The sequence below is a fragment of the Gouania willdenowi genome, chromosome 14 (genome assembly GCF_900634775.1).
Source record: "Gouania willdenowi chromosome 14, fGouWil2.1, whole genome shotgun sequence".
In the NCBI taxonomy this organism is placed as follows: domain Eukaryota; kingdom Metazoa; phylum Chordata; class Actinopteri; order Blenniiformes; family Gobiesocidae; genus Gouania; species Gouania willdenowi.
In genome coordinates, this window is record NC_041057.1 from 27204944 (window position 1) to 27231205 (window position 26262).

The 26262-nt window shown below is 37.2% G+C and overlaps 1 long non-coding RNA gene across 1 annotated transcript; it reads right to left on the bottom strand.

The window, feature by feature from the left end:
* Positions 1–5843: 5843 nt before the first annotated feature.
* On the bottom strand, positions 5844–8189 carry LOC114475862 (uncharacterized). The gene is made up of 4 exons (XR_003675512.1): positions 8137–8189; positions 6432–6505; positions 6002–6053; positions 5844–5924 (listed from the first exon to the last, which is right to left on the bottom strand). It is a non-coding gene; the product is annotated as an uncharacterized LOC114475862 (long non-coding RNA).
* Positions 8190–26262: the final 18073 nt, after the last annotated feature.

A 26262-nucleotide genomic window follows, 5' to 3' on the forward strand; every position in this document is an offset into this window, starting at 1 on the left:
TCTTGTCTGCAGCTAAGACTTGAGAAATAGCTTGCTCCTGCTCCAGTACGCGCTCAATCATCTTCTCTCGGGATCCCCACCTGGTAGGAGACTCACTGATGAGCTGGTGTGCAAGGAGATTCAGCTCTTGCTGCGCTGTGGCCAGGTCTCTCCTCCTCTTCCAACTGAAAGAGAAGCTGCTCACTACCTTCTTGCACACAGCAACAGCACGGTCAATACGGGGGTCCTTCATGCTTCTCTCTGAGAATTAAAACAAACATTTAAAAATAATAATTTAAAAGGGTATAGTAATTGTGAAGAAATCCACTCAGCCTAACACCAAACTAATTCTTGGTAATTATTTATTCATATAGTACTGTGTAAAAGTGAAGATGCTATCAAAAAATAAGTTTCAAAATATTTAAAAATGCACAATAAAGAGCAGTCTACTGACACACTAATGCAGAAAAAGAAAGAACATGGAAGACTATAAAAACTCTAAGGTGCCTAAGCTAGTATAGTATGCACTTTTTAAAAAAAATATTTCTCTCTCTCTCTCTCTCTCTCTAATTCAATACAGCTTTATTGGCATGGGAAACATATGTTAACATTGCCAAAGCGTGACATCAACAAGAAGCACAGATAAATGTCTTAACATAAAATACAGGAATATGAAATAATAATATTAAATTGTTCAATATGTACAAAGTAAAATTTTTTTTTTTATTTTTTTTTTTTTATACTATTATTATTATTATTATTATTATTATTATTATTATTATTATTATTATTATCATCTTGTTATTTTATCGAGTTTGCACATTCTAGTCTAACTACTGTTTATATTTATACTTATGTTTAAACTTATCATCTTTTCTAGTTGATTGTTTATTATTGAATGTTTTCACTATTGGAGAGAGCACAGTTGACCGAGTCAAATTCCTCGTGTGTACAACATACACTTGGCGAATAAAGATGATTCTGATTCTGATATCCATCAGGAGGGGATGGTTTATGTCTGTCCAAATGTGGTCGCAGCAGTTCACGAATCTTGCGTCTTTTTTTGCATATTGCTGTACGTACTCTTCAATTTCATTCAGTTGGTGCTGCGCATGCTCTCTCGCACATTAATTGCATAGATATAAGATTATTAAGTTCTGTGTTGTGATCATGCAGTAGGCTATTATAACATTGCTCATATATTAATAAAGATAATTAATATTTTATCACAGTGGTAAACACTCACCAATTGCAAGATGCAGGCGATGGCCAAAACACTGTAGACGTGTCCAGTGGTTCAGGCTCACAGCTTTGACGATGTTAGCGCCGTTATCAGTGGTGATGCACACCTGACGAGCTTCATTTAAGTTCCATGACATGAGAGCATCTTGCAGGCCTTGTGCGATGATCCCGCCAGTGTGATCCTCAGGAAGAAAACTCGTCTGAAGGCACTTGCTTTTCAACTCCCAATTGTCTATATAGTGGACCGTCAAACTGAGGTATGGCTCACATGTTCGGCTGCTCCATATGTCGGCAGTTGTTGAGAAGTGGGTCACATTTACAAGCTGACTGGCCAGCTCTGCCCTCACTTTAATTGGGTCAAGCGTGTTGATGAGCTTTCTGAACCCGGGCTTCTCCACCACATTAACCGGGACCATGTCTTTGGCAATGTGGTGGGTTACTGCGCACGTTATCTCCTTCTGTTTTTGACTGTTTTTGTCGTACGGTGTTGACCTGGAAATAGAGGAGGCCAGACTCAGTTGCGTGAGTGCTGGTTGCTTCGGAATTTTCTTTGATATTGCACCGCTCTGAGATGTTGTCGGGCGGAGTTTCAAGCACTCTTCATTCTCTAGCGGGTGGTTTCTTAAATGGTGATATAAATTTGATGTACTGCTACATTTTGAAGAGACGCTTTTGCGACAGATTTTGCATATCACCGTTGTTTGTTCAACATCTTCCTTCTTGAAACCAAACCACCGCCAGACGATGGATCCTGTGCTGTTTTTTTTTTTTTCATTAATTCGTCCTCCTCCATTGTAACCGTTAGCACCTGCTGCTGCTACCTTTCTGCTGGGCGAAGACGTTATGACGTTGCATGCGCGACAGACTGACGTATGTGGTAACTAGGTGCGTTTGTTTTGTCTCTCTGTGAAAGAGAAAGGGTGTGAGAAGAGTTGTGTCCGCGAGTATGTAAAAGTTAATCTACAAACAAGCATAAAAAATAAAATAAGCTTAACTTGATAACCTAAGTAATCTTCGATGCTGGACAGGACAAGAGAAGAAAAAAAAAAAAAAAAAAAAAGTCCGCGAGTTTAACGGTATGGTCATTTTCAACACCGCACAGACTACAAGCTGCGATATATCGAGTATATTCGATATATCGCCCAGCCATACTTTCAGCATGTGCAGGACTGCCTTGACACATTATCCTCCCCTGAAAGTGCATCTGTGAAATCTCTCAGCGGACTTTATGGACTCCATCACATCAGTATCTTGCCATGATGATACCAAATGCCTCGTTTTCTTATTGGCCTTTAGGACCTGAGAAATGGCCTTTTCTTGGTCCAACACTCTCTCAATCATGGCCAGTTTAGAACCCCATCAGCTTGACGACTCTGTGATGAGTTTTTTTTTTTTTTTTTTTTTTTTAGGTAGTTTCATTTCTGTTTGAGCTTGGCTCAAATCCGTTTTCTTCTTCCACTTTCCTGCAGACAGATGTTGTACGTGTTACACGAGGATCTTTGGCACTTTTTCCTGAAAGAATAACACAATATATTAACCACCTGATGTATGAACTAAATAAAAATAAAATCAGGCTAGGTACATGGTGTAATTGTCTATTGTTTATATTGAATTAAGTTTAGCAAAAGTGATTATTCTGATGCTTTTTTTTTCACAAAGTGATTATTAATTTTTTTCAATAATTAAAAAAAATCATAGGCTAATGTAATAAATTACTGCATTCTGTGTTCCTAGTTTATTCTGGAGTTATTTTAGTAAAATAGTTTATTAAAGTATAGATTAAATAATTCAAACACTGTTTTTTGTTCTTAATTTGAGTTATTTTAATGACATAGTTTATTACATTATAGGCTAAAACAATAAATTGCTGAGTTCTTTTAATATGCAGCAATGCATCAATAACTATTGCTATGACTACTTGTTTTAAGCGGTTTAGATTTAATCTGATCCTGTTTAGTTTAACATCTTTGGCCCAATTTTTGCATTTTATTTATTTATAGTTTACTCACCGATGGCTAGGTGCAGTCTATGCCCAAAGCATGTCAGATGAGTCCAATTGTTGAGCTCCAAGGCCTTCACCATGTTAGTCCCACTGTCTGTGGTCATGCTGGTCATGTTCATGTTTCCTGGTTAAAGTGCACCGGTGTCCGCTGCTCCTTGCCCCCTGCCCCCAGGACTATCCCCTGGCACTCTTTCGACTCTAAGGAAACTATCTTCGGAGCTGCTATCATGGAAATGTGCTTTTTTGAATTCTCCTCTTTGAGTCTCCAGCACTGAAGAGCATCCCTCAGCCCTTGTGCTATGAGCTCCCACGTGTGATCTTCTGGGAAGTACGTTGTTTGGAGAGTCGCGCTGCAGAGCTTCCAGTCATGAATATAGTGAATGGTCAGACCTAGATATGGTTCTGAAGTGCGGCTGGACCACAGATCGCTTGTGGTTGTAAAAAAGCGGACATTCTGAACTTTGCGTTCAATTTTTTCACGGCATTCAGAGTACAGACTTATTATTTACGGCTGGGGAGCTCGTAACGCGGGTCAACTACTTTGAGCAGTCTTTGGAATCCCATGTCTTTAGCAAGGTAATAATTTACTGCTTCAGTTACTTCTTTCCACCGCTTGCTAGTTTTTTCATATTCAGTGCCCATACTAAATGACTGCCTTACCGTGGATTGTTTTTTGTTTGAGCTTGATGCTAGCGGCTGCCTCTGGCTGCGGTGTGTCTGGTGTCTGTTCACTCACAGAAATATTTAACCCTAACTTTTAAGATTTATGTAATTTTATTACATGACAAATTCCCATTCACTTTTTTTTAGATAATTTTAATACAAACCTACCAAATAAACCTTAAATGATTTATATTCATTGGTGTAATAATGTCTATTTATTTGAAATGCATAATCCTCAGGTTTATGTGTTTTGTATTAATAAAGTATAATTACTCTATGTTATTTATATTACATGTTATTTATGCTTATGTAATAAACCAAATTAATCAAAATGCATCACATTTATGTAATTTTTTTTTCATTCAGTATGATCCTAATGATGCATAAGAACAATCAGATCAGACCACCTTGTTAATTCAACAGATTTATTAACAAAGCCTCTCAATAGTTAAAAAATAAATATTTTTTTTTTTATATATATAAATCACGATGCAAAAACAGACGAGTCCAATAAATCTGTCTTGTCAAAAAATTCAGCTCAACAGAGCAAAGTGCAAAACTGTTTTCAAAAAAAATTCTATAAAAGAAGCACCTTTTTGGAACAAACAACACAGTTAACACATAACTAGCTCCCATTGAATCTGATAACAATTCAAGATACACATGGTTTGAACTGAGCAACAACATCACTGCCTGCTAACACTGCAGAAATACCAATCTGTGAACCCACCTACACAGCCATGCTCATACACCAAAAGGAAAAAAAAACACCCTTCAATAACTAAGGGATCATTTAAACACAAGATTAAAAAAAAAAAAAAAAGAGAAACTCAGGCCTTATTGCCTGTCAAATCACTGGAGCAATTTGAGTTTCAGTGCCTGCACTTTGGGTGAAAGCTTGCTTGAGTCAAGGTCCATCAGGATTTTCTGGTATGCCTCAAATGTACTCTTCAGGCTTTTTGGATAGCTCAAGTTGAGTGCGTAGATCAGTCCATAAAGCATCACAAAAGCATGGCTGACACACTGCAGATTATGGAGAACTTTCACACCTTCCAGCACAACACCGACATCAGCAAAGCGTCCATCACCTTGAACATCAGGACCATGACCTTCTGCTTGGACTGTGTAGATGCCCATGGTCTTCTCTCCAATGTCTGCCTCAGCCTCTCTGGATTCAATGTCCTGGAATATAAAGAGAACAGAATGATGGGCTGTGTGACCCTTACCTTAACCACCAAAATTTAAGCAGTCCATGCCTAATAGATCATTTCTGAAATACCTTGATTACCTTCGTTGACATGGTTTCAGTACACCTGTGCCAGTTTCAAGAACAGGCAGAAAGCAGTCAAGGTCCACATTGTTAGGTCCTGCTAACAATGTGAACAACAGTAAAAGAAATATACCAAAACTTAACTCCACTTCAGAGAACAGGACGGCACTTTGATATGAGTTAAGTTTTGGTGCTGTATATTTTTCTTATGAATAAGATTTATATGCTGGGTTGCATGTGACATCACAGCGTTCTAAAGGCTTATAATATTATATTGAGGTAAAAATTTTGTTTTTGAGGAAATTTTTTGTCTTGTACATAGAGATCATGGACCCAGGGACTAATAATAATAATAATAATTTTTGTAATTCATACATTTACTTTTTAGATACCACTTGTGAAAATGTAATGCAATTAATAGGAAAAACTGGCTCCCCCCCCCCCCCCCCCCACTGGGTCCTGTGACATCATCAAATTCTAGAACCTGAAACCCAGCAATTGCTTTTCTTTACTGTTGTTCACATTGTTAGCAGGAACATTGAAACTGTCCCACCTTCCTGGTTTTGAAACTGGCACAGGTGTACGGAAACCATGGTAACAAAGTTAATCAAGGTATTTCAGAAACGTTCTATTTGAAGAGATTTAAGGCACAGTATATATGCGTTCATGAGAACGTAGTGGACTGAGCACCTGCTGTATCAAACTTGCGGTGTGTTCGATATGTGTGTGTCAAAAGTTGCTTCCAGCTTATGAATGTGCAAGGACAGTCTAGATATACACAGGGATATCGACCTGTCAAGCTATGGTGGAAATGTCTCAACCTAAAATGTTTTATTAACTCATACCTGGTAGATAACGAACGGTCACACAATTTGCAAGGCCACATTCACACAGCACCTGTGAATGAAGACAAAGGACAACAAATCAATTAGGTTATTTGTAAAATCAGATGCCTTTCAGCTGAGTTTGTTGTTAAGGTTTAACAGCTTTCATGTTACAAAAAGGACACTCAAAAAGCCAGCTCCTTTTCAAAGTGCATAATGTCCAAGAATAACTTAAAACCCCACACAACCAACCTTGTCAAAGATAAGAAATTGTAGGCTTAATGAGTTTTTTGTATCATAAATCAATAATTTGTGCTTTTAACTATACTTACTCTAAATGTTTCCAATTGATATTGCAAACAATTTTAACTACACATGAACTGTAAATTAATATGAACTTCATTTAAACTGTGCTACATTTTGATGTGTACAACTTTTCACTTATACTTACAAACTATGTTGTCACATGGAGGTGAGAACACAGGACATGAGGAGAATGAGACAAATACCCCAAGAGTTAGGTATCTGAAAAAAGAAAAGAAAAAGAAGTGAGAAGAAAAACGGCATCTAACATTCACTTCTGAAATTCAAGCCAGTATTTAAATAAAGTACTCTATAGGGTAGTCACCTAGCTAATACTAGCTAACCATCATATTGGAGTCTAGATTCTTGACTCAATTCTTCTTCAGTTCTTTACATTAATTAATTGCAGTTACATAGCTCAGTTTACTATGTGAAAAATCCTTACATCACTGATCTACACAATTTTTTCCTACAAATGACAACCATTAGAGAAAATATCTAGAGCATTGATGCAATTTAATGCTTCCATGTTTACTCAAACAAATATGAATTATGTCAGCCACCAAAAAAAAACAGTAAAATGAAACGCAAAACGCAGCATGACCAGCAACGTTTAACGAGCAGGGAAGCGCGCATCAGGAAAAGAGGCTTATGTATCAACAAAACTAGTTTAGAAAACACAAGCAATGCGATTTATATTTATGACTGAGCTCGCGAATGTTAATTGTATAGTAGACCCAAAAGAACAAGATATAATTAAGCTAAAGTTTCAAGAAAAAAAATCCAAAAAAAATTAAACTTTCCAGACATCATTTCCAAACGGCTTATATTTCTTTTGAATATGCTCTCAATTAATAAAAAATATTTTCACTTGTTGTATTGTGTGTACATTTAATGTCGAAGCTAAAGCAAGAGATTTTGAGATTTTTAATGAACATGAAATTTTGTCATTTACATCACGTTTAGGGTTAGAAGTCATATTTTAAATATGTTGAAAAACTATATATTGAATATTAAAGCAACCACTAAAGTGACACTAGACATTGCACTGATACATTACATGTAAAATAATTAAAAATAGAATATTTGTTGTTATTTTCCAAAAACTACAGACGCCAAATTTGCCCATAGTTGAAGAATCACCCAGAAAAGCCATATTTAGCTAGTCTGGCTATCGCCATACTAAATATCACAAGTTATATTTAGTCTGGAGAAAATCAATTCATTTTCTCGTAAGAGAGGTGTGTTTTACGATTGTCCAAAGCCGTTTATTGGGCGCTACGAATGTCTATCATATGCGTCTGCACGGAGCATATCAATTGTACCTGAAGACGTATGATGTACCTGCTGTATACTTTCGAGCTAAACTGTTTTAGAACGACTTTTTTAATAAGTTAAAACCTAGAAAATGGAAATGAGCCACTATATTATATATTAACTTAGAGAACAACCTGCAAAAGCTGCTTACTTGTGAGCATGCATTAATATATGACGGATTTGGACGTCCGATTAATTAACTAGAAGTAAAAGAGGCGTCATCACCCGTCTAGTCGACTCGACTTAAACTACCGTATTTCGATAAATAAGTGGACCTCTGAAGTCGTTAATGCCCTAGTACGTGGATGTGGTTCAGTATCAAGCTGTCTTATCAAGCTAGCCAAAAATAGCTAAACTTGTTAGCTACGATGCTAGTGGGCGCCGGTACACGCGACGTGACCAAGATTAAGCTACTTACAAGAATCACGAACTACGCATATATAAATAAATACATTATATAATATTAATGTGAGATAAACTGCACGATTAGGACATATTTAGGAGTAACTAGACATAGGAAGTCTAGGATTACTTACCTGCACACGGACAACTGCAAGGGCAACTCACAAGTGCCTGAGCGCGATCATTCAGCGGACGTGAAATACGTAATTTCCGGTTTCTCCATTTCACTTCACATAACTTCTACGAAAATCAATCACATAAATATTAAATAAAAGAATCTTGTTTGTTATAACTTTGATTATTTAAATAATATCAGTAGGTATTAACTAATTACATTTAATACATTTTAGAATTGATTAAATGATTTTTAATGCATACATTTTAAGAATATGAGTTTTTAAATAAAATCAAATAGATGTAAATGCATAAAAATTAACTCTGCCATGAATCATTTCTGTGAGTGTTTGGTTTGGCTATCGGCATATTGCTTTGGGTGCTGCCTCCTCAAGTTATTAAAAAGGTTTGTCGTGTTGCTGTCCGACGTTCGAACAGTCTTTGCAAACTTTGCAAATAACTCTGGTTTGCGCCTTGTCATCCGAGTTAAAGCCAAACCAAGTCCACACTATGGAGGTGGAGTTTTTTTTCGGGACGAACGAGTCTGTATCGCTTTCTCTTTCTGCCATGACTTCCTGCATTACAACCAGACTGCGACTGTGTGGCAGGAGATCCAGTGTGCACTGCGAGTAGTTTGCTCTGATTGATTGGTCGGGTGCGCCGTGGGGCTTACACATATCTGCACTCGCATAGAACTATAAGTATAGAATGTGACGATTCAAACGACATGTTCAAATCCTTAATGATCTAATATCGTCATACCGCACACCCTTAACTCCATTGTTATAAAAACTCTAAAATAAAGCAATCATTGTTTCAAACCGTATTTATGAATGTGTAACAGTTTTTTTTTGTTTTTTTTCAACTAAACTAATTTGTCCACATGTATTGAGCTTAATGTTCAGACTAAACATTAAGGTCATAGCAGCAGCTTTGAGATTCTTAGCTTCTTGGACTGAAGCTTCTCTCGAGACACAATCTGGGTGGATTCTGTTAAAAACTGCAAACTTTGTTCCATCCATTAGTAACATCAGCATTAAAACTACCTACATACTGTAACTCCAAAAAGGTTTACAAGTGGAGGTTTTGTTTTGGCTCTATTATGTGGATCAGAATCAGAATTCCTTTATTAATCCTAGGGGGAAATTGCTTAACAAAAACTCTTAAAAAGTGTAGGTTAGCAAGTCAAAATAAGGAAGTAACTGAAGAAAATCAACTTAAAACAAGTGGCTGTAACAGGCAACATGCACGGTGGCACATGCACACTCAATTCAATAATGTATTATGGATTATTGTTACGTCCCTAGTCTAGGGTAGGAACAAACACATTTAAAAGAAACAGAGAATTGAATAAGGCAAAGGTCATTTATTGCCCAACAATTAAACACAAAAACAGAAGCATAAACGTCAGGGTGAACCAAGGCCAAAATAATAAATAAATTCCTATATTAAGCCTATACACAAAAACACTAGAAAACAGGAAATGAAATGGCAGCTCACCCCTACAGCTTCTTTACAAAATACAAACAATAATTCCAGGTGCAGTTCAAACTCAAAACGCTGGTTAAACCAGGAACACTGAATACACACACACACTTCCCACAGCCAGATACACTCTTGGTGGACAGCAAGCAAGGAAGAGTCACACAACCACTACTGCTCTCCACCAGCTTCTGGGGTAGGCAGTCCTTATGTAGGGCCACACCTTGGGGAGACCCAATCAGCATCCTTGGTGATGGCCACTCCCTGCTGTCCTGCTCATTTGGATAGATATTACATTGTGGAAGAGCTCTCACTCCTCCACCAACACATAAGGCACCAGCCGTAACAATTATGTATGCAATAAGTGGTTGGCTATAATTTTCTATACATGTGGGCACTCGCCTATGGAGCATTTTGGGGGAAAATGATCATTTTAGGTTTTGTACAGTCATCAGTAACCAAATGCAGGATACAGGAAGTCCTACAAGATACAGAATTAAATTTGACCAAAATACTAAAAGAATTTATACCTGATGTGAACCATTTACCTTATGCACAAGCATGGTCCTGTAAAAAATAAAAATAACACAATCTGATAATTTGCCTTGATAACTTTTTGGCATATAAAAACAATTACATTCATTCAGTCTTAGGATTTTTTTTAGAGAAATAATTGTGATTTTACTATTATTTTTGCATTTATTAATTTCACACTACCATGATTTTTAAAATGGACTCCTGGGTCTGAAATAAAGGATAATGATGATGATGAATATATAAAATTACATTAATAATCTAATTTGGAATGAAACACAAATCACATCTGCTGTGTAAATAATCAATACATGCTACATATTATGTACTTCTCTCAGAGAAAACCTGTATAAAGGCTAAAGGAAGTACTGTAATGATCATTTTTGACTCCTTCATTTTGAAGAAAGTTGTGGATGTAAAATTGTCCTAATTGTTTAATGCTCAAGCATAAAAGAACTCAGCGACAGAGCAAAACAAAAAAGATGTGATGTTTAGGTGTTCTGCATGTCTACGTAATAGATTTTGTTTCTTGCCTTGAAAGCGATTGGAACACCTGTATTCAATCAATAATCTGAGTGAATCAATACTTTGTCTTTTTCAACTTTATTCAATCACATTTCATGATTAAAGTGACATTCAAATAAAACAAATGCTTTCCTTGGGTTTTTATTTACATCTAATAACAAATGGGAGTTTATTCTGAAATTGAAAACAACTTTAAACAAGACTTTTTAAGTTATAAATTAAAGTTGATGACTGCATATGCTGATGTCACTTGTGTAGAAGCTAAATGCTTGTGGACTTAATGAAGTGACTGAATATTTACTTCAGTTATTGGACTGTACATTATTAATTAATGTATACATGAATGGGTCAAATTATATGGAGAACCAAACCTGCCAAAATGAAAATTAAATGAATAAATAAATGTGAAAAATAAAAAAAGTAAAAGTAAAAATGAACTACAAATAAATACAAGTGGGGGAAAAATACAAAAGTTAAGACAAATACATCATTAAACAAAAATTTAAAAATATTGTCCAAAAATTAATCATAGATTGATAAATAAAGGTGAAAATAATGATTATAATTTGCTTTATTTTGTACTTTTATGGATTTATTCATTTAGTTTAAATGTAAAAAATGTTTATTTTTGTTTTGTTGTTTTTTTTAATTTTTCTTTTTCTTTCATTTTAAACTTAGTCAGTTTTGGTCCTCTATGAAGTTAAACATATTTTATACTAAATTGTGAATTGTTGGAATGTCAGCGATAAACATTTTCACTGCAGTTAAGTTTCCTCATTTATTTAGTCAATATTATTTAATTAGTATTTTTTTTTAATTTAAGTAAAAATATAAAATGAAAGACAAAAAACAAATGAAGCTAAAGCAAAGAAAGGAAGAGATTTAGTTAAGGAAAAAGATAGTTCTGTAAACAACAAGAGGGTAGATAAAGAAGGAATTTAGTAGAAATCTTGTATATTTTAGTGGCAAATTGCCTTATTTCAAAATAGTTTGTGGCTTTAGAATTGTTTTGATGACATTTCTCGTGAGAATGGTACCCTTAACTTTAATAGTATCCATTTGGTTTATGTAAACGATCTGTATTTTTTCCGGTACAACGGACATTCTTCTATGGTTGCTTTGACAACTTATATAGAAGCCAAAAAACGTCAAACCAAAAGCTGATAAATATCCACGCATGGGCCGATTGGATGTTGTAATTACTTTCTTGCTTTGTTTTTTCATTATTATCAATATTTGGATCTATATTCCTCCACATTTGATTGTGTTCCTACACGTAATTTACTCACATTACCACCTATCAACTCCTTTGTGAACAGCAATATTAAGAGAGCTTGTGGCTTTAGCTTTGTTTTGATGACATTTCTAGTAAGAAATGTACCCTTAACTTGCAGAGTATCCCTTGCTTTATGCTGTTACTATGGTGCTGGCACGCAAAGAACGTGCCGGAAGTGACATTTTTTTAAAAACAGGAAGTGATGTCGAATAAGGTTTTTACTTTGTTTACTATTATTATTTTTAATTCACAGTTGATATATATCCACACCTCAAGGCTAAAGTGTAATTTAAAACTGTTTGAAACCTTGTAATAATGGAACAATGTAATTTAAGTTTTTTTCTTTAAAATTTTTTTTCTGATTTCACCCAAAAACTAATTTAAGAAAATAAGTATTAGACATGCACTAAACAATATATTTTTTCATCTTTTTTGAATAAGGTATATTTTAAAAGATATTTCACTTATTTCTGTTAAAAAATTTTTTTTATTTCTGTTAAAAAGTTAAAGGATTTTATTTGTGATGTGCATGAACAGGATGAAATACCATCCCAAGGTTCCCAGTTAAGCCCTTAAAGAATAGAGTAAAGAATAATAGTATAAATGAAGAAAAATAGGAAACACCATCCATTAATCAATTTTCGGACCCGCTCTATCTTTTTTCAGTGTCGCGATGGTCTGCTGGTGCCTATCTCCAGCTCTCATTGGGCGTTAAGTGGGGGTACTATATATACTGTATGTATGTATGTATGTATATATATATATATACACACACACACACACACACACACAAACAAACAAAAGAACCCCTACAGCAACAACATTTACAAATAATTGAAAATAATGTTCATATTATTTGGACAAGATATTTGTGTTTGCGAACACTCCAAAGGCTAGAGAAAAATAATTTCACATTTTAAATATCTACCTGTCTGATGATTCCTCACATCAAATATTTCATATTGATCTGAGTAACTGTTCATTATGTGATACTACCTTTTCTTTTTTATAAATGTAATCACAAAAATGTTGTAGATTTCATTACAAGATTGGGTTTTGGGTCATTTGTTTCAGAATTTGCTTTTGGGTTCTGAAGTCTCATTGCGTTGCTTCCCACCGAGCCCAGGTTGTAACGGGGCCAAATACTTCACTCTCCAACTTTGGAGCTAGAAGCCTCCAAAGGTTGGAGAGAAGCTACATTTGATTTCCCTCCACCACTTTTGTATTGGAATTGGACCGCATGGATTCCTAATTGTATCCCAAACAATGCACTAGCATTAAAATGAAATGAACATCGTTAGCATTCATTTCAAATATTGGGCTAAGATTTGACACAGCATCCTTCCAACCTCTACTTTAAGCCAGACTTGGTTGCATCCTTCTATGTTAAAAGATGGCAGAGCTAGCCCCCAAATCACATTTTTGGATAGCCATTTTGTCTTGACCTTTGTGACCTTTGGGTTTTAACTCAGGATCGCAAGGTGCTATCGAGATGGGGGTAACGGTTCCTGTATCGGCTTAACGAGCCCCTTAACATAAGTGAGAACCGGACCTCACGCCGGTTCATCTCGGAAGGCCTAGGCCTTCCGAGATGAACTTGCTCATCCTTGCTCAGATCCCATCAAATGAGAGTTCCACGAAAAGGTCTCGCCAAGCCGAGTGCAGCTGTGGTAGAACCGATGCTCTGGCGCCCTCTTCTGGGGAGCTAGAACTCTCCAAAGTTTGGGGGTTCTCCAATCGAAAGAGGGTCGTAGTGCCTCAATGGAAGTTTGTTGAGACACGTGAAAGGTACCGTTGAAAATGCCTCACAGAGATCTATGACGTGAAATTCAGGTTCTTTGCTCAAATTATTCACATTGAAATTCACCAAAAACACCTCATCAGGTCCTCAGCCGCTAAAAGGATCTTGGATCTCGGGCCCCACGTTCTCAAATCGGATAGTTTTTGTCCAATTCGCACAAACACCTCATCGGAAAGGTCGCGTTGTGCCGAGTGCAGAAGAGTTGGAATGGTTAGTTTCGGTGCCTGCATTTGGCCACTAGAGCCCACCAAAACCTAGGAAAATCCACTTTTTGAGAAGTTCTAACTCGAGTACCCTAAATCACAGAGACTTCATTGGGGCATCTTTGGGAAGCCCCTGGGGGGTTCTACGACATATTTAAGCCCCACCCCCATCGGATCTTCCTGGGCCTATCTTTACGACGCAAGTGTCCACAGCAACAAGGGTCCTTATTCCTTAAAGTACACGCTGAGACGAATCCATGAATGTTTGGTTTTGTTCTAGCACCTTTCTGTCATGAGTTACATGGAGCTACTGTACATTTGATTTCCCTCCACCTTTGTTAGTAGGTTCTCTAAGACATCGCAAAGGCCTCTTAGCTCCTAGATGAGTGAAATTCACAGCACATGGTACCCTTGGTTTCTAGATCATGTCTGTAAAAAGGTTAACAGGCTTCAAGCTAGCGCTAGGCCTCAAAGAGCTAAGAGAGATATTCAGAGCCCCTTAAACATGTATCTTTGCTCCAACACTAAAAGCATGAACAGAAAAATGACCACATCATTTGGAGCATTTTCACACGTTTAGGAACAATAGTTTGACTCATTTTCCAATGAATTGGACACCTGCTATTAGCATGGCTGCTATTTGAGCCAACAAAAGCCTCATTTCCTGATATTGAATTATTTTACAACCTAACCCCAACAATGTAGGACATTTTTATAGCAGGTTCAGATCTGACAAAGTCTGTGTTGTTTTTAAATATTTTCAACTGATTTAGTAAATGCAAAAAACATGGCTTTGTCTTATATATATACTGTATTTGTGGATTAAAAGTTTGCCCAAAATCAATATTGAGTTATACACAATCTTTACTTTTATTTATTACTTTTATTATTATTAGAATCCTGACCCAAAACCCAATCTTGAAATGAAATCTTGTGATTAACATGTATTAAAAAAAGAAAAAAGAAACATAATAAATGGTCTCAGGTATTACACAAAATGAACACAGGTAGATATTATTTAACGTTTGAAATTATTTTCTTTAGCCTTTAAATCGTTCGGCAAACACAAATATCTTGTCCGAATAATCTGAACAGTCTTTTTAATTATTTATTAATGCTGCTGCTGTAGGGGTTATATTGTTTTTGTATAGTATTGTATATATTTTTCTTTATATAATTTTTATATTAGTGGTGTTTTTCTAAACTGGCACCCTGTACAGGGTGTACCACCGGCTAACACCCAATGACAGCTGGAGATAGGCACCAGCAGACTCCCACGACCCTGAAAAAAGATAAAGGTGGGTCAGAAAATTAATTAATGGATGGATGGTGTTTTCCTTTTTTTTTATTAATTTATACTGTTATTCTTTACTCTATTATTTAAGGGCTTAACTGGGAGCTGGGAATGTTATTTCATCATGTTCGTGCACATGACAGAAATAAAACTTTTTTTTTCCAGAAATAAGTGAAATGTCTTAAAAAAATAACTCATTTAAAAAGATGAGAACATATTTTTAGTGCATGTCTAATAATTATTTTCACTTTATTAATCCAGTTTTTAAGTGAAGGCACAACACGGTTTTTTTTGTTTGTTTTTTTTTAAGAAAAAAACTTTAATCACAGTGTTCCATCATTACAAGGTTTCAAACATTTTTAAATTACACTTTAGCCTTGAGGTGTGGATATATATTTAAATGAGTAAGTTGGTCATTTCCAAATGTCTATTTTAATTTAATTTCACTTCTGGACGGCCCAGAAATAAAACCTGTTCAGCTTTTGACCTCAGTGTGTGAGGGGGCGCTATTGCACCATCTATATTCAAATTCAAAACAGCTTTATTGGCATGAGAAAACAGGTTTACATTGCCAAAGCAAGTGTGAGAACCATGTACACACAAAAAGATTTAATGTTATAAAATGTGTGCAAAACAATAAGATTAAAATAAATAGATATATTTATATCTATTTCACTACACAGCTCCTCACAGAGGCGAGCGATTACCACGTGTGCGGCCAGAGCCAATCGCTGCGCGCACAGCCAAGCAGACACGGACTGAGTGAGAGAAAGATAGTTTAGACTAGAGAGGGGGGAGGAGCGTCTGAGCTGATATATTACAATGGCAATAATAAACAATAATCATTCAAAAAATGCACAAAGACAACTGAAAGATACAAAAATACACATGACGTAAAACAAAAAAGTAAACAAAATGACAACAGAAATGTACAAAAAAAAAAAACCACATGACTCCAAAAAACATACATTACAGAAAAATACACCAAACAATAATATATATAAAAATGAGTATATAAAACTGACACATTTATCATGCGCATGTCTCATAAAATTAAACCAGGGAAATCACACACGCTTTTTTACTTTGCACCCACAAATTTACCCCTTTATAACACTACAGAGTTTGTACACCTCTTTGTACATCTAACCTTCAAACATCTTATTTGGCCATAATTAACCACTTATGCTTCCACATAAATGCATACTTCCTACGGGCACTAGTCTATCTATAAAAGCAAAAAAGGTCTGTGCATATGTGTGTATGCGGAGATAATATCTCCCTGACGCGGTATGAGTTCGACCTGAAACTTAGTCAATGGGTTCCAAATTCCCCAACTGTGTGTATCTGTTATTTAGGAGTAATTTGGAATCTAAATGTTCAAAACGTTAATTTTAAGATTACAGCCCTCTCTGTAATTGAGCGCGGTATTGAGCACACTACTTCCGGTTCCAGGTTCATGACGTCACTGTGTGGCAGTTTGTATGGGTTAAAAAAAAAGCCAATATTAAAAATGTTTTTGTACTGCTAAAAGTTATTTAAGTTAATATTTCATGGTTATTTAAAATGATCCCAGTGATCCCAAACTTCCTTTAAGTCGCGAGTCACGGAGTCCTTTTCTGTCTCCATCTCTGTGACTGCCATGCTGTCGTCGTGTCTCAAAAACCGTCAACCACTGGTGAGTCTTTTACCGACAAGTTTCTCATTGTTTAAACCATATACAGTAACTATAAGTTATGGGTACATTTCTCACTAGAAATGTCGTCAAAACAATGCTAAAGCCACAAGCTCTCTTAATATTGCTGTTCACAAAGGGGTTGACAGGTGGTAATGTGCGCAAATGACTTGTAGGTGTAGGAACACATTCAAATGTGAAGGAATATAGATAAAAATATTGATGATAATGAAAAAACAAAGCAAGAAAGTAATTACAACATCCAATCGGCCTGTGCATGGATATTTATCTGCTTTTGATTTGATGTTTTTTGGTCTCTATATAGGTTGTCATAGTAACCACAGAATAATGTCCGTTGTACCGGAAAAAATTAAATTAAACAATTAATGCTTAAATCCAAAAGGCCAAATTTTAGTTCAACTAATTGGTTTTATAATAAATTCAGGTGAATTGAAGTTTAAACAACTTACTTAATGTTTGCTTATGGTTCTATGATATCTTAGCAACAGTTTTATTTTACAAACGTTAAGACAATCATAAGGTTATAAGTCAATTCAGTAAAGTAAGCAATTCAGAAGTCAGAAACTTGTTCAACCCAATGAAGGGTGTATCAGTGTGAATAAACAGGGTGCCCTCAAAAGAGCAGTTTGATCCCAGCAGGCCACAGCAGACAGTATACAGCACACAGCGGGCAGCAGTGACGTGCCGTCAGGGTAGGCAAGGTAGGCAGTGCCTACCCAACCCTAGTGGTCACGGCACGTCACTGCCGGGCAGCAACCTAAAGGACAAAAAGACAAGAAAAACAGTCAAAGTTTAATTCAGTGACCGCATCAGTCAGTGAGCTGGTGAGTGGCTGGGTGGGTCAGTTAATCCACAAAGTGTTTGTGTTTGAGCATACCATCTAAGGGCAGGAAACATCAAGCATAACGCACCATTAAAGTTTCTCCAAATAATGAAAATGCTGATTTACATGAAATAACTGTATGTGACCAGTGGTGTGTTAACAGCAGTGACATGTACATTAAGGCCATGGTATCATGCACATCAACTTTTTTTTAAAGCTTTTAACCTTGTTCAATCAATCAATCTCAATCAATCAATCTTTTATTTGTATAGCGCCAAATCATAACCAATGGTTTCTCAAGACACTTTACAGTAGAGCAGTCTTAAGGAAGGACTCTTCATTTTATGGATACACACATATGCATATATACGTATATGCACATACATATGTATCCCACACCCAACATGAATTCATCATGGCGGCAAGGAAAACCTTCTGTTAAGCAGCAGGAACCTTGTGTGGATCCCATTCCTATGATGAACAGCCATCCACGTTATGCTGTGTTGGGTGTGTGCAGAGGAAAGGGTGGAGACAGAGTTGTTGACTCTGTAACTCCACACTAAGGATCCCACGGACCTGCAAGACAAAAGCCAGAAGGAGTACAGGAGCAAACACACAAGGGAAGAAGCAGACATAGAGGGAGTGTTTGAGAGAGGAATGGGACCCTCTCCGGTCCCTCTCTAACCTAAATGACCTCTCTCTTAACGCCCTCTCCAACCTCTCTCCAACCGAGCATGCCAGACCCCCCCACCGGCAGTCTATGCCTATTGCATCTTAACTATGAGCTTTGAGCTATGAGCTGGTTCCTAACTAAAAGCTTTACCAAAGAGGAATGTTTTGAGCCTAACCTTAAAGGTAGAGAGGGTGTCTGCTCCCCGAACCGTGGTTGGTAGATGGTTCCAGAGAAGTGGGGCCTGATAACTGAAAGCTCTTCCTCCTATACTACTTTTAGAGACAAATGGAACAACGAGTAGTCCAGCATTTTGAGAGCGTAGTGTTCTGGGGGGATTGTATGGCATTACAAGCTCCTTGAGATAGACTGGTGCCTGTCCATTTAGGGCTTTATAAGTGAGAAGAAGAATCTTGAATTCTATTCTATATTTTATGGGAAGACAATGCAGAGCGGCTAATACAGGAGTAATGTGATCTCTTCTCCTAGTTTTAGTCAGTACACGTGCTGCAGCATTTTGAACCAGCTGAAGTGTCTTAAGCGACTTGCTCGGGCAGCCTGCTAAAAGAGAATTACAATTAATCCAGTCGAGAGGTAACAAAAGCATGGACTAGCTTTTCGGCGTCGCCCTGAGACAGGATAGATCTGATTTTAGCAATGTTACGGAGATGAAAGAAGGCAGTTCTTGAAGTTTGTTTTATGTGAGAGTTGAAGGATAAATCCTGATCAAATAGAACCCCAAGGTTTCTAACAGTTGTGCTTCGTGCCAGAGTAATGCCATCTAGGGCAGTTAGGCTAGCATAGGTTTCTCTAAGGTGTCGTGGGCCCAGTACAATGACCTCAGTCTTGTCTGAGTTAAGAAGAAGAAAATTTTGGTCCATCCAGGCCCTAATGTCCTTTAGACAGGCCTCAAGTTTAGATAGCTGATTTGTCTCACCTGGCTTCATTGATACATACAGTTGGGTATCATCAGCATAGCAGTGAAAGTTAACAGAGTATTTTCTCATAACATTACCAAGGGGGATCATATAGATACAGAAGAGGACTGGACCTAGCACAGAGCCCTGAGGAACCCTGTAGCTTACTTTAGTGTACACAGAAGACCTATTATTCACGTGTACAAACTGGTACCTATCAGATACATAGGTAGGACTTAAACCAGTTTAGGGCAGTCCCTGTGATTCCAAGTAATTTCTCTAATCTCTCTAGTAGAATATAGTGATCTATAGTGTCAAAAGCTGCACTAAGATCTAATAAAACCAGCATTGAGAGTCGTCCTTCATCTGAAGCCCAGAGTAGATCATTAGTTACTTTAACTAAAGCAGTCTCTGTGCTGTGTTGAGCTCTAAAACCTGACTGGAAGTCCTCGAACAGGTTTTTGTTTTGAAGGAAGTCACAGAGCTGAGCCACCACAACTTTCTCAAGAATCTTTGAAATAAAAGGAAGATTAGATATAGGCCTGTAGTTTGCTAAAGTGCTGGAATCAAGAGTAGGTTTTTTGAGAAGGGGTTACAGCTACTTTAAAGGACTGTGGCACGTAGCCTATTGATAGGGATATATTTATTGTCTCCAACAAAGATGGGCAGACTAGGGGAACAACTTCTTTAAACAGCTTAGTTGGGATCGGATCTGAAAGGCAGGTCGATGGTTTGGAGGATGAAATAATAGAGTTAAGTTCCTGAAGTCCTATATGTGTGAAACAGTTTAGGTTAGGCCTATTTACATTTAATGGTACAGCAGGCCCAGGTGAAGGCAGGGAGTGGCTAATTTTATCTCTAATCTTATGAATTTTATCGTTAAAAAATGTCATAAAGTCCTCACAGCTGAGGGCTAGAGGAATCATGGGCTCAATAGAGCTCTGACTTTGTGTTAGCCTGGCTACAGTGCTGAAAAGGTACCTCGTATTATTTTTATTTTCTTCAATTAGTGAGGAATAGTATGTAGATCGACTATGTCGTAAGGCTGTCATGTATTTACTATGGCTTTCTTGCCAGAGTATTCGTGACTCCTCTGTTTTATTGGAGCGCTACATTCTCTCTAATTTACGGGTTGTTTGTTTGAGTGTGTGAGTTTCAGAGCTAAACCACGGAGCTTTCCTCTGACGTTTAATAGTTTTTTCCCTCAATGGGGCAATTGAGTCCAAGGTGGATTTTAGTAGACTAGCAGAGCTATCGACAAGCAGATCCAGTTGAGAGGGGTTATAATTAATATCATAGTTATTTATTGGATGGTGCACTGAGTTTAAGGCAGCAGGAATGGCCTCTTTAATTTTAGCCACAGCACTATTGGACAGATTTCTACTCGTAACTATTTTATTGCACAGTGCGAGATCCTCTAGGATAATGTTAAAAGATATTAAAAAGTGATCTGATAGCAGAGGATTTTCAGGGTAGACTTTTAGTTCATTAATATCAAGGCCATATGTTAGAACAAGATCAAGAGTATGATTTAAACGATGAGTAGCTTCATTAATAGTTTGAAAAAAGCCAACTGAGTCTATTAGGGACATAAAGGCTGAGCTCAGGCTATCACTATCTTTGTCCACATGGATATTAAAATCTCCTACTATCAGTATTTTATCAGAACTGAGGACTAAGTTTGATATAAACTCAGAGAATTCTGATAGAAATTCAGAATAAGGGCCTGGAGGACAGTAAATTATCACAAATAAGACTGGCTGGCAGGTTTTTGATTCGGTATGAGATAAATATAGAACCAGGCTTTCAAAGGAAGTGTAACTGGCCTTTGGTTTAGGATAGATTAGGAGAGAGGAATGATAAATAGCTGCTACACCACCTCCACGGCCTATGTCTCGTGGCATATGAGTATTTAAATGACTGGGAGGAGTGGCTTCATTTAAACTAACATATTCATCTTGATACAGCCATGTTTCAGTTAAACAGAATAAATCAAAGTTATTTTCTGAGATAAGGTCATTTACTAGTAGAGATTTGGATCTCAGTGATCTAATATTTAATAGAGCACATCTAATGGTTTTATGTTTTGGTGTTTCTCGATTTGAGATTTTAATTTTTTTCAAATTTTTATAATTGATAGCTCTTTTATTTGATTTTATGTTAAAATCATTGTGAAATTTGGGTCGGGGGACAGACACCGTCTCCATAAAAAAATACTCATCACCATCACAACAGTTGTCATGGCGATGAACACAGCTATCATAATAGCAATGGGAGGGAAACTGTCCTAAGGCAAGCGCAGGGGGGCGTGGAGGACTCCCCCTCTGTAACATGGTCTCATTCATGAGATGTCAAAACAGTGACTGTGCCATGTTTTCTGATAGTAGAGATGCTCCCTCCAAAGTAGGGTGGATTCCATCTCTTCCTATCAGGTTCGGTTTTCCCCAGAAGGATCTCCAATTATCAATGAAGCTCACCTCGTTTTCTGGGCACCACCTCGATAGCCAGCGGTTAAATGATGACATGTGGCTATAAATGTCATCACTGGTCAGATTTGGTAAGGGCCCAGAGAAAATTACGGAGTCCGACATTGTTTTAGCATAAGCACAAACTGATTCAATGTTCACTTTGGTTGCTTCCGACTGACGACGTCGGGAGTCATTAGTGCCGACATGGAGGACTATCCTATCAAACTTACGGTTACTCTTTGCCAGCGACTTTAGATTTGATTCTATGTCGCCCGCTCTGGCCCCTGGGATGCACCTCACGATGCCCGCTGACTTCGCTAGCTTCACGTTTCTCACTATGGAGTCGCCAATTATCAGAGTTTGTTCCCCGGTGAGTGTGTTGTCCTCACGGAGGGGGGAGAACCTGTTTGAGATGTGAACATGGTGGTGTCCCGAGCGGCTTTTTGACCTTCGACTATGCTTACCACGGACAGTAACCCAGTCATTGCTGGCCGGGGGGGAGGCTGTTACAATGCTAATTCCTGATCAAAGACGCCTCTAAAGTATTATTGGGATTCCTTCCTGCATCTGTGAGAAATCCTCATCCTATACCTGAGCTGCTTCTCTGCCCTCTTCTGAAAAACGAGTAGTCTGTTCTGAACTGACGTCACTAAGTCTGAACCGCCCCATCCAAGAAGTGCCTGCTGCCGGAGCCACGCCTCCACAGTGAACATAGACTGCACCAATGCATATTGGCGCAGTGATGTGTGTTCAGGCACTTCTGTATAACCTGCCTTTCGAGTGAAAAGGAATATACCTGTATAATATATAGGGATGCACCAAAATAAGAATTTGTGGCCGAAGCCGAATAAAATATGAACGCTTGGCCGAATATCAACTGCGGTTAAGTTTTTCACTATTTTTTTAAATAGTGCATAAATAGCCGAGAATAAATGTTTAGACATGTTTTTTTAAATGAAGTAAATGTTTATTGAAAATTCTGACATTTTTAAATATTACAGTAGCTTTTGCTTTTTAAAAAAAACCACAACAAAGTTTTTCATTTATATTAGCCCTTCAAATAAAACAAAATGTGCATTCCAAAAAAAACTAAAGTGCATTAAAGTTGATAAACCCACAACAAATAAGTTTTTGTCCTTTTGGCACAAGTCTGCTAAAGTCACAGTAGATAGGCTAATAATGTAAACCCAGGGCCCTATAAAACCTGTTTTATTTTATTTTTTCCAAATTCTGTTTCATTTTTGTTGTTTTCCACTTTATTTTTTGAATTCCGTTTTTTTTTTTTAGAAATATTTATCATTTTTTTTTAAATGAAATTTTAGTTTACCTTCTGTGAGGATACAAAATAAATACTAATGAATAAAAAAAAACATGATTGAATATAAATGTTTGTCAAAAATAAAGTGAGACAATTAAAAAGTAGATATAAGATGTAGTGACATGGATTATTCTGACTGCTCCTTTTTAATTATTTGTCATCTAAAGATGTATGAGAACAGTATTAATGTCACCTGATTTCCTCTCAGGGATCAATGGTTTACTGAATCTGATCAGGTTATTAATTAAGTTTTGATCAACTTAGTTTAAATTATCCTAATGACATCATTCCAGACCATAATGATTAAACAAAACTAAATGGACACAAGGAAACATCAGTTATTTCACCACTAGGGGTCAGAATATTTGACAGTATCAGAAGTTATCATTATTCTATGATGTTTCAAACTCTACAATCCCTGGTATCGATGATCTCGTCCACAACAACAGAACGACTTGTCCCATGGATCTTCTGTAGCTCTGATGAGTTGTTTGAATGTAACATTCCAATAACGTTGCTCCAACGGACTTTTATTTTGTAAACCGGAATTTCCCACTGAAACGATTGTACTTGAGGTAGCTTGCTGACTGTGAATGTTTACCTACAAGGCACGGACAAAAGGCTGTAATAAAAATAACTAAAGGACAACACAGACTAGTGATCGACCGATTCATCGGTCGGCCGATTTTTGCGTGTATCGGCATCGGCTGATGCGTTGGCCAATCCCATTATATACAGAGAGCCCTCCACAGGCAGCTCCGTGTTGCTGGAGAGGTTGCAGTGCAGTGCAGAGCCCCTCCCCCACTAGGAGAGCGCTGGAGGAAGCTCTTCAACACAACGATAAGTTTTTAACTTTAAAAGCATTCTTTTAACTGTTTAACTTAGCTGAAATATTACCATACAGTGTAAAAGTGGAAACACGAATGCCAAATGCAGGCTCTGGATGTGTCGCAGGTGGGTGAACGCAGCATTCACCAATCAGGAGACAGAACACAATTCGTGTTCATATGCTGTAATAAAAAAAAAAAAATGCATCCAAAATTGCACTGTAATAAAAATCCGCGAAACACTGAGGCCGCGAAAGGTGAACCACAATATAGTGAGGGACCACTGTATAAGCTTTCAGTGAGGGGTGTGTGAAATGACTGCCCTCTGTTGTGGTAACACTGATCAGTAGGAGTCTAAACTCAGTTATACATTCAATATCAGTAATGTGCTTTTAGGACCTGCACTCTTAATGCTAACTCTCCTCATTTAGTTTCACAGATTAAAATGTAGGTTTTTCTTGATGAAAAGTATGACAACTTAATTTTGTTGGCATTGCAGGTGCAGAATTCAACCAATTAAATTTAGTTTTTCAAAAATAGCCATTAAAAACATACACACACATATATATAATATTTTTTTAAACATAAATCTATATTTTTCCTTGCAACATGCATTTTACAGCATATCTGTCAAAAGAAAAGGTTATTTTAAAATAAGACAAGTCCAACATGAAAGACATTAAGTATTTGTTAATTTGTCCATGACCCACTTTTGGGTCCCGACCCACCAGTTGAGAATCACTGATTTAGAACACACCTGCACGTTCTGCTGTAGGCGCTTGATATAGGAAATACTGCAGTAGATTGACTTAGGATGGTCTATTCTCACACACAAACATACACGCGCACACGCAAATCACACAACTGTGAGTGTGTGTGCGCAGTGCACACACACACTAGCATCAGGCTAGTTACCAGAGAGGCTAACAATGTGTTTGGTCTCTTCCAAACAGAACAAATGTAGTGTAGCGTTCTGAATGTTGTGTAATCAATACACCGGTACAGCGGTATATTAAAAATGTATATCATAATAAAAATATATACTGGTATTTGGTATGAACCGCTATACCGCCCACCCCTATGTTATGGTCTTCTCAAGGAAAGTACAAAAAGAACAAATGGCTTGAAATAAGAAGACCAGAACATAATTAAGGACATCACACTAAAAACACTTAAATGAATCTTTATTAAATAAATCAAAACTCACCAAAAGTGAAAAACTAAAAGGGCCTGGAAGCTCCAGCTGAAACCAACAAAATGCAGGGGGAGGCAGGCCAACCCCTATAGGGCCGTTGAAGCTGCTCCCCCTCCCTAAATTAGAAAACTGGGATTAAACTACATATATAAACGAAAACATTGACTACCGGCCACTCCCAGGCCAAGCTAAAATAATAAACTAAATAAATACAACAAAACGAAGCATGTGCTCAGCCCAGCCCTGCATCCTCTCCAGCTCCTCTCACAGAATGAAGTGTAGGCCTTAAATAGCCAGCAGACTCCCTCCTGCAGCCAATCAAGCAGGCGCTCTTGATGAGGTACCTGCTCAAAGAGAAAAGATTTAGGGGAGAATGTCATGGCCCCACGCAACACCTATAATGATAATAAATATACATGTATATCCGAGTCCTGATTGGGAGATAACGTCTGATTCCGATCAGTCTGAAACCACGTGATCAGGCCCGATTTCCGATCACGTGATCGGATTGGGACATCCTTAATTATTTAATTTGTGCTTAAATATATATTTTCAGAATTTATTATGTTTATATATATATTTATTTTTACTTGTTCTACATTACCAATTTTAATATTTGTTAAATCTTTTTTACTTGTTGTCGTCCTACCTCAGCCTTTGTTAATTTCAATAAATGTTCCTTTTTTAAAAAAAAAATTGAGACTTGTACCATTTGTTATTATTTTTGTGTAATTTTTATGATGTAAGTTGAGAGAGCAAAAATAGTATCGACTCCAAAAATCGCCAGTCCGTATCGGTCATCGGCTAAGGCTGATGGGAAAAAAAAATGGTATCGGCATCTACCCTAAAAAAAAATCCATATCGGTTGATCCCTAACACAGACTGAGTTATTCATAGTTAGCCAGGCATAACAGTTCAAACACTGAGCAGTGGAAGATGATTAAAGCTGATCACTTCTCTCTGTCTTTGAATGACTCTGTGTGTTTTTGCACCACTTGTAAGTCAGACAGGCGAGGGTGTGCGTGTATAAGATTGAACATACTGTCACTGTGCAGATGAGATTTTTTGCAGACTACAAGCATCAATGGGAATACTGGAAGACAAAAAGATAGGGTTA